The sequence below is a fragment of the Octopus bimaculoides genome, chromosome 19 (assembly GCF_046866305.1).
Source record: "Octopus bimaculoides isolate indiv1 chromosome 19, ASM4686630v1, whole genome shotgun sequence".
In the NCBI taxonomy this organism is placed as follows: Eukaryota; Metazoa; Mollusca; class Cephalopoda; order Octopoda; family Octopodidae; genus Octopus; species Octopus bimaculoides.
Window position 1 is genome coordinate 54,239,809 of NC_142946.1, and position 18,348 is coordinate 54,258,156.

Sequence of the window (18,348 nt, forward strand, 5' to 3'; positions counted from 1 at the left end):
CCTGTTACATGCTTCTGGCTTGCCAGTCCTCAGTCAAACCATCCAATCCATGCCACCTCGAAATCTTGCTTCAAACAGACACAGTATAGTATCAGACAACACCACCATCTCTTATGCAATGTCAAAACAAGAGGACACGGACACACACGCGCACGCACACACACACACATACACACACACACACAAGGCACCTGCGCTAGTGGCATGTAAAAGGTACTTGTGCTGGTGACACACATGCATAGATATGCAACTTTATGAAATGAGTTCCACCATAGAAATCTCTAAAATTTGATTGGTTGTAAAGTTGACCAATGAGAGATTTATAAATAAAATAATATATAAATAAGTAAATATGTGGATACAAAAAGATAAACAAACTCAAAAATAAATAACGGTTAAAATCAATAATTGGAAGCATTACCATTATTCTTATTGGTAGTGAATTGGCAGAGAAATATTAGAACATTAGAGAAAATGTCTGGTAGTATTGAATGACAGCTTTTTATGCTCTGAGTTCAAATCCCACCAACTTTGCCTTTCATTCCTCTTGGGTTGATAAAATGAAGTACCAAACTTTGGTGAGCTAGCAGAATCATTATCATGCCAGAAAAAATGTTTAGTGGCATTTCCTCTGGCTCTTATCCTTCTGAGTTCAAATGTCACCAGGGCTGACTATGCCTTTCATCTTCTCAAGGTTGATAAATTAAGTTCCAGTAAACTTAATTTGAAGTTGAAGAAATCAACTTCCCTCTTTCCTCAAAATTGCTGGCATTGAGCCAAAATAAGAAAGAATTAGGATTGGCAGAAACATTAGAACTTTGGACAAAATGCTTGGTTGTAATTCATTATGGCCATATACATTCTGAGTTCAGATTCCACCACTGTCAGCTTTGCCTTCCATCCTTTGGGGGCAGGGCTGGGGGAATAAAATGAAGTACAGTCAAGTACTAGACTCAGCTATGTAGAAGATCCTTTATTGGTTCTTAAGTTCAAATCCCACTGGAGTTAATTTGGATTTTCATTCCTTCAGGCTCAAATAAATGGTAAAATGTGATGATGCTCAACAGATTATTACATCACCTGGTTTCTTCAGGTTCCAGCTATGAAGCATTGGTAACTGTTCATGTAGGCTGTAATGTAGGAATATAAATAGATCCCTAATACTTCATACATACTTCATTTTATTAACCCTGGGAAAATGAAAAGCAAGGTTGACTTTGGTGGATTTGAACTTGGAACATAAAGGTTTGTAACTAAATAATTGTTTATAATTTAGGCACAGAGCCAGCAGTTTTAAGGGAAAGGGACTGGTTTATACCATTGATCTCAGTATTTGACTAGTATTTTATTTCATCAGCCCCTAAGGGATAAAGGGCAAAGTTGACCTTGGCAGGATTTGAACTCAAAGCATAAAGAGCAAGGAAAAAATACTGCACTGTATTTTATCTGATCCTTTAAAGATTCTGCCCATACAAAAAGGTAAAATAAGTAAATAAATAAATAAACTATCTGCCATGGAATTGAACTGAAGACTTATGAAGTGATTGTCCAATGCCACATGCACTTGGCTAATTAACTTTCTGCATGTTCTATATTAACTGACACCAATCTCATTCATATTTCTCCCCAGAGACATGACATTAAAAATACAATAACAGAGCATCAATTATTCAACAACTTAACCATCAACTCAAAAGCTAGTCTCCAAACCAGCATAACACTTTTGTGGCTCTGTAGTTAAGAAGTTTGCTTTGTGACCTCACAGTACTAGGTTCGACTCCACCATGCAGCCCTGTGGGCAAGTGTTTGTGCAGCATAACTGTGTCAATCTATGCTTGTGGGTAGAATTTGGGAGATGAAAATGGTGTAAGGGAATACGTATTTGTTACGCTTGTTTGTGAATTTTTAATGTCTCAGTCTTGTTCTTCTGAGTTTGTCCTTCATTCTAGTAAAGTGGAAAGAAGTATGTGGATTCATAGCTTGACGAGGTACTTATGTTTGGTATTGGTTGTTTTTCTTCATAAATACTCTAATTAAGCTTGGATAATGCTTAGATATTGGTGTCTAGTTTCAGGAGGTCCTGTGGCGCGCACACACACACACACACACACGTATGTTGTACACATGCGTTCCTTTCTTCATTTTCTTTTTGTTTTTTTTTTTCTCTCCTTACTTTCAGAAGAATATTGCATATTTGAAACATAAAAGATTTTTCTTTCTTTTTTTTCTTACTATTTCCCAAGCATAAGCCTGATACACTTTTCCTTTGTTCTTGTCTTTGTATTATTCTTTCTATTATATATATATATATATATATATATATATATATATATATATGTATGTATGTATGTATATGGGTGTATATTTGTGTGTGTGTGTATGTATATATATATATGTATGTATGTATATATGTATGTATGGATCAAAACAGTTTGATTCAAATTCGTTGGTATTGTGAGTTTCAAGCATGGTGCTTGGAGTACCAACAAATTTGATTCAAGCTGTTTTGATCCATACATTTAACTCCCAATAAATGTGTTAGGTGCCCTTCTTTTGTTTGTCCACTCACTTGTACTCACCTTCTCCCTTCATCGTTACCCCCTCCATCCCCACCCCACCCCTACACATCCCATTCACACATACCCCTCCCTACCCTCCACATCCTCACCCCAGACCCACATCCCACCCTCATATGAGACTAGGTACCACATGGTAGAAATAACACATTGTTCTATGGCCAGCCAAATCACTTGGCACTAAAATGGCCCAGTCCATTTTGTTGCGACTAGGTACCACAGGATAGAAACAACTCTTGCAGTGCCAAGTTCAATTCTTCCCGTGTAGGAAAAACCATATATGGCACAGTACTCTATCCAGGAGGAGATGTGTCTCTCAACAAAATCCTGAAGATAAGTACTGGACTATCTAAATTATTGTGGTTCAGAAAAGTATTAGTTAATCAATGTAAACCTTTTAATTAAATTTAATTTATTTTTATATTTATTTGTTGTGTTGTTTTAAAAATACTTTATAATTGTTTTTTCCAATACCAGTCAATTTAGTGTGTTAATTAGTTTCCCTGCAGCAGCAGCAGTAGTAGCAGTGGTAATAGTAGTAGTAGTAGTAGTAGTAGCAGCAGCAGCTAGTGGTGATGGTAGCAGTGGTGGTGTTGGTTATTGTTTTTGTAGCTATTGTTGTGGCTATTGCGTGTGTTTTTTTTTTTGTTTTTTTTTTGGCTACTGGTGTTTCTGCAACTTGTTATTGATGCTGTGGCTGTTGCTGTTGTGATCGCTGTAGTTACTAATGTGGTTTTTGTTGCTGCTGCTACTGTTGTTGTCGTTGTGGTGGTGGTGGTGGTGGTGGTGGTGGTGGTAGCACTGGTTATTACTGTTTCTTCATGTTTTTGCATAATTCTTTCATAAAGAAACGACAAAGCACCGACCCCCACCCACCCCCACTTCATGTTGCCCAACACTCCAGCCTCGCATCCCACCCCTTCTCTCCCTTCCTCTTCTCCCACCTCCCTTGTTACACAATTGAGCGACTGACATAGAAAAACATCGTTATCTTGTCTTACTTTGTTCTGGCTGTTTGATTTTTAATGAGGACCCCAAAGGGGTGTGGAAGGCGAGAGGGTGTGAAGGAGGGAGAGAGAGAGGAAGCGAAGGATGAAAGAATGCTAAGCATATTACATAGGGCATGAATAATTCATAGAGCAGTTGATTTGTTGCTTTGAAGGTGCAGATTATGATGACGACGATGACAATGATGATGATGATGTTGAGGATGATGATGATGATGACGATGATGTTGAGGATGATGATGGTAATGATGATGATGATGAGGATGATGTTGATGATAATGAAGTAATGATGACAACAACAATGTTGGTGATGACGACAACGATGATGATGATAATGACGGTAGTGATGATGATGATGGTGATGATGATGATAGTGTTGATGATGGTCATGACAATGATGACGATGATGATAACAATGACGACAACAATGATGATGATGATTATGATAATGACAATATTGATAACAAAGCACATATTTCACCACCACCACCACTCTCCTTTCACACCTCTCCTCTCAACAGCTAAATATCGATCTCTGTATATTGATTGCGTTTCACAAAAGTCCTTTGGCGTACTTGGACTCCACAGCAATTCCCTCAGCAGTACTTGAACTCACAGCTTCTAGTTCACTCACTACTGCAGTCCAGTCCATACCAGTCCAGTCCATACCAGTCTACCCTCTAAACATTGGATACTACAAAGCTGTTGATGGAATTTCAATTGTTTACTTCTCACACTTAAAAAGAATCACTCCAGGATGTCTGTGTCTGGAGGTTCTAATGTCATTTGTGTTGCTTATTTAATTGATTCTCACCATGGGGCAGATATCATACTGTTAGTACTATCAGCTGTTCTAACCTCAGTTTTCAACTTTCACCTTCTCTTTCTGCTGTTGCTTAGCAACAAACTGATGTTGTTGAGTTGTTTATCAGACATATTGGATCATTTGATGCCATCTTTCTATGCATACACACACACACACACACACACACACACTCTCTCACTACTGTTGTTGACTATACTAGGTTTTTAGTGCTGTAGTATAATGGTGTTGTAGTGCTGTAGTATAAGATATATAGGCACAGGAGTGGCGGTGTGGTAAGTAGCTTGCTTACCAACCACATGGTTCCGGGTTCAGTCCCACTGCGTGGCACCTTGGGCGAGTGTCTTCTACTATAGCCTCGGGTCGACCAAAGCCTGTCGTATATATGTGTATATATATATATATATATGTGTGTGTTTGTGTGTCTGTGTTTGTCCCCCCACCATCACTTGGCAACCGATGCAGCAAATAAAAGAGTAAAAAGTAGTGGTTAGGATGTTTGGTTTAAGATCATAATGTCTTGTTTTCAATTCTTCAATTCTTAGACCAAGTAATGTGTTGTATCTTTGTCCAAGGTACATTCTTCCACATTGCTCCAGTTCACTCAAAACTCTGATAACTATCAACTAAGTGCTGGTGCAACTCTCTAAGACCTTAGATTTAACCCTTTATAATTCAAACCAAACATATTAGTCCCAAATATTCTTCCTGTTTTATGTTCAAACTGACCAGATCAGGCCTCTCGCACCTACCCTACAATATCATTCTAAAAATAAACAATCACATTATCACAATCTCATGGCTATATTATAATATATGATTAATTCAAAACGATATGAATAAATAAGCATTACATTTAACAGAAATCTGAATGTTAGAGGGTTAATGAAATATAGTACTGTTCATATACTTAAGCGAGTCAGAGCACTGTCTCCCAAAATGTGTGTGTGTGTGTGTGTGTGTGTGTATATATATATATACATATATATATATATACAGTTCTATATTTAAGAGATGAGGAATTATGTACATTATTTACATTCGACGAATATTTGTCCTCATCTTGTTTGTTGTTAACACAACATTTCGGCTGATATACCCTCCAGCCTTCTTCAGGTGTCTTGGGCAAATTTTGAACCTGGGTTCTCATTCCTAAGGTATTTTTCGATGTTGTTGTTATTATTCCTCTCACAAAGCTTTGGTCGACCTGGGGCTATAGTAGAAGACACTCGCTGAAGGGGCTACCCCATGGGATTGAACCCAGAACCATGTAGTCAGGAAGTAAACTTCTTACCACAACACACTCATCGTCACATGGCTTAAAGTTTCGTGGGCACGCCCACAAAAAGTTTAGGTCATGTGGAGCTGAGTCAAATTGTTACTGAAAATATATGTAAAACCTCCCACTTGTTACTTTTTTTCGTTTGTTCATTCACAAGTATTGTGAGGAAGTGTGTGTAGATAGGCGCAGGTGAGGTTGTGTGGTAAGAAGCTTGCTTTCCAACTGGGCTCAGTCCCATTGAGTGGCCGCTTGGGCAAGTAAGTGTATTTTACTATAGCCTCGGGCCGACCAATGCTTTGTGAGTGGATTTGGTAGACGGAAACTGAAAGGAGACTGTTGTATCGGATCAACTGGAACCCTCGACGTCGTAAGCGACGGAGTGCCAACAACAACAACAATGGATGGCATTTCAACAGCTATCCTTGTTTCCTCACCAAATAGTTTAAGAAGACAGTATCCAAAAGAAACGCGCTATAGTGTATCATTTTTGAGATTGGTCTGCTGTTTCTAGCAACCGAACTTTATGCGCAGAAGTTTTCATCCGTTGTCCTAGAAACGAACTGTATTTATAAACGGCAATAAACAAAAAAATAGTCATTAATTAAATACCAAGTCAAAAGCAGACAAGCAAAATGTTTAACGGGAGGAAAAGGGTTGAGGGATGGGGGGGGGGGTTGAATAAGAAAGCGAAAACAGCTTCTGGCATTAACTTCAAGAAGCTATCAGGCTTAGTCCATTCTGTTGTGATTTTGGCGTCGAACCAACCCAAACAATAAAGAAGAGAAACTTCCAAGTTTACTAATCCCTCGATTAGAGAACTCACACAGTACCTCGTTTCAGTTGCTTGGAGTAGTAGTAGTAGTGGTAGTGGTGGTGGTGGTAGTGGTCGTAGTAGCTATTGTTTAGCATCGGGTTAGCCCTGAGTGAGGAGACCTGTAATTGCAGATACTCCATCATTTTCCTATGTACAGGGAACCCAAGTCCGCATTTTTAAGACGGTAGACTATAATTTAAAAGAGATTTAGTTGCTATTTCTAGCAGGTCGAGCGACTACGTAGAGGCTCCGTTGTTTACTCGTACAACTAGTAGTAGTGGTGGTGGTGATGGTGGTGGTGGTAGTAGTAGTTGTTTAAAGGTTAAATAAATTCTGTTAGTTTGAAGAAATCAGTGTTGTTCTCTGGAGTAATCTCTGGATTAAATCGGATTATTCTTATCCATATTTATTCTTACGTATGTATACATCACTCTTTTATTCCTTATCCTTATTTATTCCGGATTTTCAGAATACATAAAAAGTTTCTTTCCTTCGGAAAGAATTCGGTACATTTTCTTTGGTGGTGGGGAATAATAATAATAATAATAATAATAATAATAATAATAATAATAATCAGGACAAGGCCTTAAATATGAATTAGATAGAGTCCAGTACTTAACTAGTACTTTATTTTATCAACCTCGGGAGGTTGAAAGGCAAAGCGAATTTGAATTCTGAAAGTAATCTTTAGTTTACTACGTCGGGAAATATATGAAAAGCAAGTGGAGGATATTGCAAGGGCGTATTTCCATAAATAACTGAATAAATAAATAAATAAATAAATAAAGGAAATAAAAATGGAAAGGACTGATGCAGAATCGATTATTAAAGTAAATAAACAAACAAAAAGGTATGGAAAACAAAGAGATGAAACGTCCCAACCAAGGGTCAGTCATCCAGGACCAACCAAGGACTCACAAAGATCCAGGATTACCCTAATTACCGAGAGAGCAGATGCCCTTTCCCAGCTGTGTTCACTGGTCATTCTGGCCACTCGTACCCCTCTTTCAACAAATTCACATTATTAATGTATACCCCACCATCCATTGCCTTTGGAGCAAATATAGAAACGATAATAATGATAATAATAATAATAATCATTATTATTATTGTTTTATTTAAAAAACAAACACAAGAAATGAGTCAATTATTGGCGTCGATGGAGTTGTAAACACAAACATCTTTTCTCAATATTTATGGCGTTGTGTCTATATTTGAACTCATAATGGTTGTTTGAGCCTGGCAAAAGCATAAATGCAACAGCATCGCATTAATCTTGGACGTTACGCCTAAATAACGCCAAAAGCGGTTATCGTTGCTATTTTCAGTTTTGTTTTTGCTTCTGTTATTGTCACTGTTGTTGTGGTGTTACGCAGTACGTGCGTGCGAGTGTCTATGTGTGTGATATGTTTAATATGTGTATTTGTGTTATGCAACATGTTCATGTTCATCTCTCTCTATATATATGTTGGAGTTGCTACCATAATATATGTATGATAATAGCTATATGCCCGTTCATCTATATATCTTGTCTATATATCTGCTCATCAACTCATTTACCTCAGATTGTAACGTAATTAAATAAGTGCTTATACTATCTGTTCTTCCGTGCGCGCGCACACTCATGATGTATCCACAATGTTTACATCTTGGAAGATGCTACTGCTGCTGAGAACACACACTCTCGCAAATAGTTCGCTAGATAGATGGATGGATGGATGGTTAGATAGATAGATAGATAGATAGATAGATAGATAGATAGATAGATGGGTGGGTGGGTGGGTAGATAGATAGATAGAAATTTAAATAGACAGATACGTGCGCATCTGATAGATAGGTGGATTGGTAGGTAGGTAGGTAGGTAGGTAGGTAGGTAGGTAGATGGGTAAGTAGGTAGGTAGATAGATAGATAGAGTAATGGTATTCACTTGAAAATAATTTTTAAAAACATTAAAATATTTTCTGTTTAAAGAAAGCTAAAATATAAATACTTAGAATACAAACAACTTACATTTTTGAAATCATATTCACTTATATTTCTAAAGGATTAAAATATTGTGTTTAGTAAAAGCGAAAATAGAAACATTTACTGTAAAAAAACCCAACAGATTGTACTTTTTCATTGTCAAATCACTGTCTAATCAAAAGGTTATAGTTTCTTCCCTTTCAGGATGAAGTTATATTTGGAACATTTTCCTATTATGCACTGTTTTGGGTATTTATACCCACAAACCCCAAATATCTCAATAACTACCACTCTGATTTACGCAAAACTGGTTTCATTCCATTTGTATTAACATTTCAGAGTAAACTTAATTCATTGTATTTTCCCATTATGTGCCAGTTTTGCTGGGTAACATTGCAAGCAAGTAAGATTCAAAGTGACTTTTAATGTATTATATATATATGTTAGGTATGTGATAACTCAGTAAGACAACAGAATGTAATTAGAGGAATTTAATGACTTAAAATTATCTATTCTTTTATCTTTTTCTTGTTTCAGTCATTGGACTGCAGCTATGCAGGGTCTCTGCTTTAGAAGGTTCAATCAAGCAAATAGATCCTAGTACTTATTTCATTTTTAAGTTTGGTACTTATTCTATTGGTCACTTTTGCTGAACTGTTAAGTTAAGGATATGTAAAGAAAGCAACATCAGTTGGCAAGTGACTGTAGGGGAAAAACACAAAGACACACACACATATATAACTAGGGTGTTAGAACACTTACGTTGTTAGAAATAAGAGTTAAAAAGCCCTAATGCAGTAGTTGTGTACATATATACTGACGGACTATAATCACCCAAAAGCATTGGTTGAAAATTCCCTATACTGGTTGGTCAATTTCGGCTAACTCCGTAGCCTCATCAGTAGGGACTGCTCAACTCAGCTGATTCTGGATTTAATTCTCTGCCATTACTTGTGTATTCACAATAAAAAATAACTATGGATGATTTACTGAATCGCTAAATTCCTATTGATGAGGCTACGAAATTAGCCAAAACTGACCACTCAGTATAGGGAATTCTAGACAGGAGTTTTTGGGCGATTACAGTCCCTGTCAGTACATATATATACAATTATGTGCTTTAACTACAGCATTAGAGCTTTTTAACTCTTATTTCTAGCAATATCAGTGTTCTAACACCCTAGTCATATTTAGTGACAATTATAGTTTTCATTTTTGGTGAAACATTGCACATGGTTGCCTATATTTACTTTTATATATATATATATATATATATATATATACATGCACATGCATGATGGGTTTCTTTAAGTGTCCATCTGCCAAATCCACTCACAAAGATTTGGCTGCTCTAAGCCTAGAGGTAAAAAAAATCTTCCTCAAGCTGTCTTGCAATGGCACTGAACCTGAAACCATGTAATTGAGAAGTAAACTCCTTACCACACAGGCATGCCTTTATCAGAACATAAATGTATCATTATGGCATCAAAATACATGTTGTGTGTGTGTGTGTGTGTGTGTGTGTGTGTGTGTGTTTTGCTAAACTTAGGAGATTAATATATCTCACAGGCTAGTTTAACTAACCTGAAGCTCATGTATGTGCATGTGCGCACCCGCGCGCACACACACAGTGGTTGATGTGAAAGTAAGGACAGTTTTTTTTTGCCTGTAACTTTTGTGCTATCTTATGCATGCAACTTTGCAATAAAGCAAATGAAAGAAAGAATTGCTTCTGTGCTATTACCTCTATTATGAAACCAATTATGCAACTGGCTGAATTTTTCTGATATCTATAGGCAATTATGACTGATTCTCACTGAATACAGATTTAATAAATGTCAGATTTATTTTCTTCAAATCTAATCTTATAAACTTTAGATTTGTAAAACGTAATACTACTTATGCCATTCACGATTTTTTCCCAATTTCAGCATCATTTTGTGGGGGGGGGGAAGATATCTCTAAGTCTTACCAATTGGGCCATAATCATAAAGTTGAGGAATTCAAAACTTTTTTTCTGTGATATCACCAAGGAAATTAAATGCAGTTCTTGTCTAATGCTGAGTGCTTATGGGGGGGGGGGGATACACAATCATACAAATTGATCTGAATGCATGGAACTAGTCAGAAAATGGATGATTGCTTGGACAGAGTAATTTGTCATTTGTCATTTATAACAAGACACTAGGAAAAAGAAAAAGAAAAGAAAAAGAAGAGAAAAACAATTACCAATATCTTCTTCTATAACTTCATCATTTTTATTAGTACTGTGCATCATTGTTTCTATCAATTCAAACTCAATGGTGATATCACTAGAAGTGTTATGCTAATCTCTTCTCTTAGTTGTTGCAAACAACTGACTTCATATAAAAGTATCTAGCTTGGTCTGCGAAAGATTAGTGCAAAACAATTTTTTTTTCAATGAAAATCAATTCACAATCGTTGTATTGGATGGCAAGGCATGTTCACCAAAGGCCAACTAAGTAAGCATGAGGAATTTGATCATTTACTTGTTTCAGTCATTTGACTGCGGCCATGCTGGAGCACCGCCTTTAGTTGAACAAATCGACCCCAGGACTTATTCTTTGTAAGCAGTGGGACTGAATCCAGAACCATGTGGTTGGGAAGCAAGCTTCTTACTGCACATCACATGATGTCAAAACAAAGGTACAGAGAACACACACACACACACACACACACACACACACACACACACACACACACACACACACACACACACACACACATTCACACATATAAATATGATGAGTTTCTTTTAGTTTCTATCTAGTAAATCCATTCTCAAGGCTTTGGTAAGGGCTTTTGAAGACACTTGCCCAAAGTGCCATACAATATCAAGCTTCATATTACATCATTGAAAAACAAGCAAAAAGTGGAACCTTATTGATTGGCCAACCCAGTTATCAAACATAAATTGCATAGATACTTATTGTAAGTGAAGTTTGGCACCAAAATCTACAAAACATGCAGCATTAGTTTGCAATTGTCAGTTTGACTTTGAAGATGTTTAACTTGGAACATCATATAAAATTGATAAAAATATGTCTAAAAGATGTAGAGTCATGATGACAGCAAATGGTTATGCTGCAAAATATTAATTTATATCATTAGAATATTGTAATATAAGATAGAATTAAGTGGACTTATTTCTATTAATGTCTCCTGCATAAATTGATCCTAATTGCTTACAGATGCCATAAAAAATGAGTTACTTGAATAATTGGTTTAATAATTAAGATAACGATAGAGAAATAATTTCTTTTACGTCTGTTATATTACAAAATCACATGCATAAAATAATGAAGTTACATGCAAAATAAAAAGTGTACTTACTTTCATCTCTCTCAATGTGTGTGTGTGAATATATATAATAGATAGATAGATAGATAGATATATACATATATATATATATATATATATATATATATATATAGATAGATAGATAGATAGATAGATATACACACACACACACACACACATATATATATATATATATATATATATATATATATATATATATATATATATATATATATATATATATATACAGCAGTGTCATTGCAGCTGATAATGGTGAATAGAGGGAGAGAAAGATTAGCATTCACATAAGAGTGCTTGAGATACAAAACACAAGAGACAAAAAGGTATAGCAAAAAAAAATTCAAAAATTGAAAATGAGAGAAAATAACAGAAACGATAATGGTAAATGGTGGTGGCAGAGTGCATGATGTTTGTTGTTTGTTGCTGGTAGTCATGAGATAGTGATGATATTGCTTGACAACAATTACTTGCACTAAGATGCACACTCTAAGTCGTATGGTATTTCTTTAAAAAATTTACATCCACAAAAATAGTTTGCCATTCACCTCTTGCTACATACAACCATTGCCCCACCACCTCCATTAATTAACATCCTATCAACATCATCACTATAACAAATTACAGCTGTTCTCAGTTTGTGTGTGTATGTGTGTGTGTACTCATACATACAGACATGGGTGTGTGTGTGTATGTGTGCATATGCGTATGATTATATGTCTGTAGTCTATTGATTCATGGCATTTCTTTTTTGTTGCTTTCTCCCCCCCCCTTTCCCTACTAACACTTGTTACAATCAATTTCCTCTGTTATCAATCTACCCCCACCTTCTCTCTCGTTTTTTTCTTTATCTTCCCTGCTATTTGTCATTGTCTTTACCATCGCAAAAATAGTTCTGAGTTTTTACTACTGAAACTCACGGAATTTCTGTTAGGAAAGATAGTACCATTCAAGTAAATTGTCAGAAGCAGTAGAGAAAGTGAGTTACTACATCTGGTTCAAGACAGGAGATGAATGGTGCTTTTAGTACAGTGAGGAACTTCTGTTCAATAAAATCAATCGTTGTGGTTGACAGATTTCTGGCTCAGTCACATCTCTGTCAACTAATTTTGTGCTGTGGGTGTCTGAGTCGTTGTAATGTTACAGTGGAGGGGGCTAAAACCATACAAAAGTACTTCCCAACCTGTTGAGACATCAATTCCAGCATTCAGATATGGCTCCTCAGCACATAAATACTTACCCAAATGCATGTGTGTGTGTGTGATAGAGAGAGAGAGATAATGCATACTTGTGTGTGTGTGTGTGCTTGAATTCACAAATGAAACTGATAAAATTACTCAATATGTATAATAGCCAAAGTTTATTCAGTGGTCCAGCTTGACATACTTGTATGTGTCTGTATTTACATCCGAGAATCGTTTGGTTATGCCAATGTTGGTCGCTGTATCTGAATGCATTTATGGTCTGAAGACTGCAGCTGAAACGTTCCCTTTCTGATGTTGTAAGACGTGTGTGGTCTTGGTACTGTGCCTGTGCTCATGCATTACTCAGACTATGAAATACGTATACGCACATGCACACACACACACACACACACACATATGTATACTCACGTACTAAATATATTATGTGTGTATGCATGTGCACATGGACGCACATGTGTGAAAATGACAAGGAGGGAGGAAGGGAAGGGGGGAGAGAGAGAAGGCAAAGAATAAGAAGGGAAAAAATTGAAAAGTAAGGGAAAAGTGAGGGAGAAAAAGAGAAAGAGATAAAGAAGTAGATACAGAGAGTGACAGAAAGAGGTAGACAGAGATAGAAAGACAGAAGCATAAAAGTGAGAGACAGAAAAAGAGAGAAAGAGAAAAAGAAAGGCAGAAAGAGAGAATTATATATATTATATACACACACACACATATATATATATATATATATATATATATATATGTATGTATGTATGTATGTATGAGAGCGAGAGAGAGAAAAGTAAGTAAAATCAATAGTAGAAAGTTTATTGTGTGAATATAGTAACCTAATTGGCATCAGTTCAATTCCTGTGTAGAATCAATACACATTAATCAGCATCACTTTATCAATAAGATCACAACACTGACCAATAGTTAACTAATTGATACGAGCCAACAAGGGAGCCTTTCCATCTAAGTTACTAAACATGCTACAAACAGCAGCTAGATCTCCCTCAAATCACACTCCTTGCTCATTTAAAAACTTAAATAAAAGTACGCATAAATTTTGGCTTGGCTGTATGTCAAGAAGTTTGCTTCCCAACCTCATGGTTGTATGTTCAGTCCCAATGCATGTCATCTTGAGTGTGTGTCTGCTACTATAAACCTAGGCTCATCAAAGCCTTGTGAGTGAATTTGGTGGATGGGAACTGAAAGAAGCCTCTTGTATGTGTGTGTGTGCATGTGTGTGTATGTGCATGCATGTGCACATGTGCATGCACATACATACACATGCATATACATACACATGCACATACATACACATGCACGTCTGTGTGTGTGTATGTTTGTGTTTGTCTCCCACCACTGCTTCACAACCAGTGTTGGTTTGTTTATGTCTCTGCATAAGAGACCAATAGAAAAAGTACCAGGCTGAAGAAAAATAAAGCCCTTCAAGATGGTGCCCCAGCATGGCTGCAGCCTAATGATTGAAGTGAGTAAAAGATAAAATATTGGATGATGTAGACCTAGCCAAATGGTTAAGAGGTTCGCTTCACAATCATGAAGCTCTGGGTTCGATTCTACTGTATGGCATCTTGGCAAATTTCCGTTACCATACTGTTGGATAAATCCAAGCCTTGTGGTTCTTATTTGGTTGAAAGAAACTTTTTAGAAGCATGTGAGATGGATTGTACCTGTAATTCAGAGAGCCATTAAGTATATATATATGTGTGTGTGTAGAGTACTCAGGCACTTAAATGCTAATTCAGAGTGTAGACCATTCTACTAATTGAACAAGTGGAGCACTCATCATTGAAACCAACCGAGATCCCTTGATTTATTTTAGATACACTGTGTATTAATAATAGATAGGAGAGCCATAACTGGAACATAGCACATGCAAATACATAGAAAACACATGAGGTTCAACTTAGGAGCTTGTGGTTGTGAAGTACTTTTTTTAACCATAGTCCTTAACCTAATCCTGCACCTATCCATGCAGAATAAATACTGTTGTAATCTTATTGATTATCAGCCAATATATTTTACTCAAGAAAATGTATGAATATCCCAACATCCCATTTTACCTGTAAATTCTGTGATTATTTTTTAACACACAATATTTATTGCTTTGGGAAATGCATGAATGCATCACAGTTCCATTTATCATCCAAAGATTCATGTTGATACATGAATTTTTATACTTACTTCTCAGTATAATTGAATGCTGAAATATGATGCAGACGCTGGAACTGCATTGGCCACGCCCTCAGACAAGATCAAGAAATTGGTTGTATGATGGCTCTAAATAGGCAGACTGAAGAGGAAAGAGCAGCAAGGTTTGCAAAAACCAGATGGCGAAGGACCATTGAGAAGGAAAGGAGATGAGAAGGGAGGAGAAGCTGGAAGGAGACCAAAACAGTGGCAGAAAACAGAGCAAGTTGGAGAAATCACATTGCATCCTTATGTACCTCATGACATGGAAAGAACTAATTCATCATCATCATCATCATCGTCGTTTAACGTCCGCTTTCCATACTAGCATTAGTTGGACGATTTGACTGAGGACTGGCAAGCCAGAAGGCTGCACCAGGCTCCAATCTGATCTGGCAGAGTTTCTACAGCTGGATGCCCTTCCTAACGCCAACCACTCCGAGAGTATAATTAGATAAAAACTTATGATCACACTAGGTGACAGCAACGATGACCACACCAACACCACCACCAATACCACCCACCATTAACCTTTACAGGACTTCTGAGAATAATGGGAAAGAGGAAGAAAAGCATCCTTAAACTGGAGGTCTGGTCTGAATGCTTGCAATGGAGTGGATTCCCTTAAAGGTATCTAGCATGCAAGGCCCTTTCTTGGTGGTTAGTTCTATCAACATTTGAGCTTTCATCTTTACATTAATATACTTATAGATGTTAGGAGGGACAATGCTGCTTCATTTGGTGGGGGTCTTGATGATTTTAGAAGATCATAAGAATTAGTTTGAGTTTGAGCAAAATTGGGTGAGGGCCACCAAAAGATGATTTGCGCAAAGTTGGAATAACTTTGGTCAGAGGTTTATTTAATCAGGACAAACCTGAGACTAAACTAGTCTTACTTAATTTTACTGACAATCCCTAGATAAACTGAGGCTATGGTCGTCGATGCTGTAAATGTGTGAATAAATCTACATATCCTTTCAGAGCAATGATGAGTTCTGTCTTGTTACCATCATCATCATTGTCATCATCATCATCATCATCATCATCATTGTCATCATCATCATCATCATCATCATCACTATTGTCATTGCTGGTGTTGTTGTTGGCTTCAGAATCCTCGTCATCATCATTGCTGTCACTCTCAACATCATTGTCCTCAGCCTCATCAGCCTCATCATGATCATGATCATCACCATTGTCATCGTCATCACCATCATTGCTATTGTCATCATCATCATCATCATCAACAGTAGAAGGAAAAAGTATCATCATCATCATCACCACCACTTCTGCTATATTTACTCATTCCTACTTCTGCTCACAGACCCTTACTTCCACCATCCAGTATGGTTGTCAGGGTCACTGCACCTGATGCTAATAATCCGTGATGCTGATAATCATCATCAGCAGCATGATTATTATCACCAGTAACTGCCACAAACACCATCACCACAATCATCAACACCAACACACTGTAGTTATCATCATCATCATCACCACAACTACCATAATAGTGACCACCACAACTATTGCAACTGCCACCACTCTCATCTTCCCCCCCCCCACTCTCCTTTCCTCCCTGACTGCTCTTCCCCCTCCCATCTTAACTTCACCACCACCACCACCACCATGTAACTATCATGACTTCCTGCCGGATTCACAGTTGGATTGGATCAATGTTCTGACAGTTACAGAACTGCGACATAACAATGTTCTTGTTTCAGATATTTATTCAAGCAGTTCAGGCTAACAGTTGGTTGGCTAACTCACTAACAAAGCAGTCATCATCATCATCGTCATCATCATCATCGTCATCATCATCATCATCTAATCAATAATAAAGAAAGTAGCTTAAATAGTTGCATATATACATACATACAGATGCACATACATACACATATATTATATCATCATCATCTATTTACAAGTAAGGTAATATTTTCCTATGATCAGGCATATTTTTACAGATGAATGGATATGAAGGATGTTGCATACAGGACAGTGACACTCGTTTACGCCTCGCACGCAATGTTAAGTGAAGGAGTTATGCATACATGTACACACACATGCACATGCATACATAAATACATACAGACATATCTATCTGTCTATCTATCTATCTGTCTATCTGTTTGTCTGTCTGTCTCTGTGTACACACACACACACACACACACACAAGGGTGGGCTGACTATAAAAGAGTGATGCTAGAGCTGTGAAATCTTGCATGAATTAATTTCAGCTCTCCTTATTAATAACTGCATTGTCTTTTTACCCGCTAAACTGACATCTGACTGTTCAAAGAAGTAGTGACTTCTCTTGAAAATGAACAAAATTCAGAATTATGGTGTTATCAAGTACCTGCATAATAAGGGTTTAGCCCTCAAGGACATTTGTGCTGTCGTGGTTGCTATGTTAGGGATGACACTCTAGCTTTATTAACAGTTCAAAAGCTGAATTTAGGAGGGGAAGGGAGAGTCTTGAAGATGATCAAAGGTTTGGACATCCTGCAGCTGCCACCACCAAGGAAAACATTAATCGTGTTCACTACATGGTTATGGCTAACAGGCAATTGCCTATAAATCAAATAGCCAATGCTATTAGCATATCTTGTGAGAGAGTTGAGAATACTCTGCGCAATGGACGTGGTATAATGAACGTTTTTGCTTGGTGGCTTCCACGTCTTCTGACACCTGATTAAAAGCACACCAGGTTGATTATATTACAGGAAGGTTTGACATTGTTTGAAGCAGATCCAGCTGGTTTCCTTGAACATTTTGTAAGCTAGGATGAGTAAAGTGTTCATGAAACAATTGTATAATTATGCAATAAAACAAGTCGCTCATGCCACTCTCCTTGTTAATGTTATATGTAAATGCAGGAGTGGATGTGTGATAAGAATATTGCTTCCCAACTACATGGTTCTGGGTTCGGTTCCACTGTGTGGCATCTTAGGCAAGTGTCTTCTACTATAGCCTCGGGCCGACCAAAGCCTTGTGAGTGGATTTGGTAGATGGAAACTGAAAGAAGCCCATCGTATATATGTATATAGATATATATATATATATATATATATATATATATATATATATATATGTGTGTGTGTGTGTGTGTGTGTGTGTGTGTGTGTGTGTGTGTGTGT

The 18,348-nt window shown here is 37.0% G+C and overlaps 1 protein-coding gene across 5 annotated transcripts in view; it reads left to right on the top strand.

The window, feature by feature from the left end:
* The first annotated feature begins 6,797 nt into the window (after nucleotides 1–6,797).
* The window catches only part of LOC106875423 (monocarboxylate transporter 13), a 135,938-nt gene continuing 124,387 nt past the window's right edge, over nucleotides 6,798–18,348 (top strand). For 3 of the 5 annotated variants that reach the window (XM_089337760.1, XM_014923561.3, XM_089337768.1), the window contains exon 1: nucleotides 6,798–6,918. The gene's annotated coding sequence lies outside the window, so the exon portion shown is untranslated. The remainder of the gene's footprint in view (nucleotides 6,919–18,348) is intronic. The other 2 variants (XM_089337773.1, XM_089337758.1) reach the window with 2 other exon arrangements.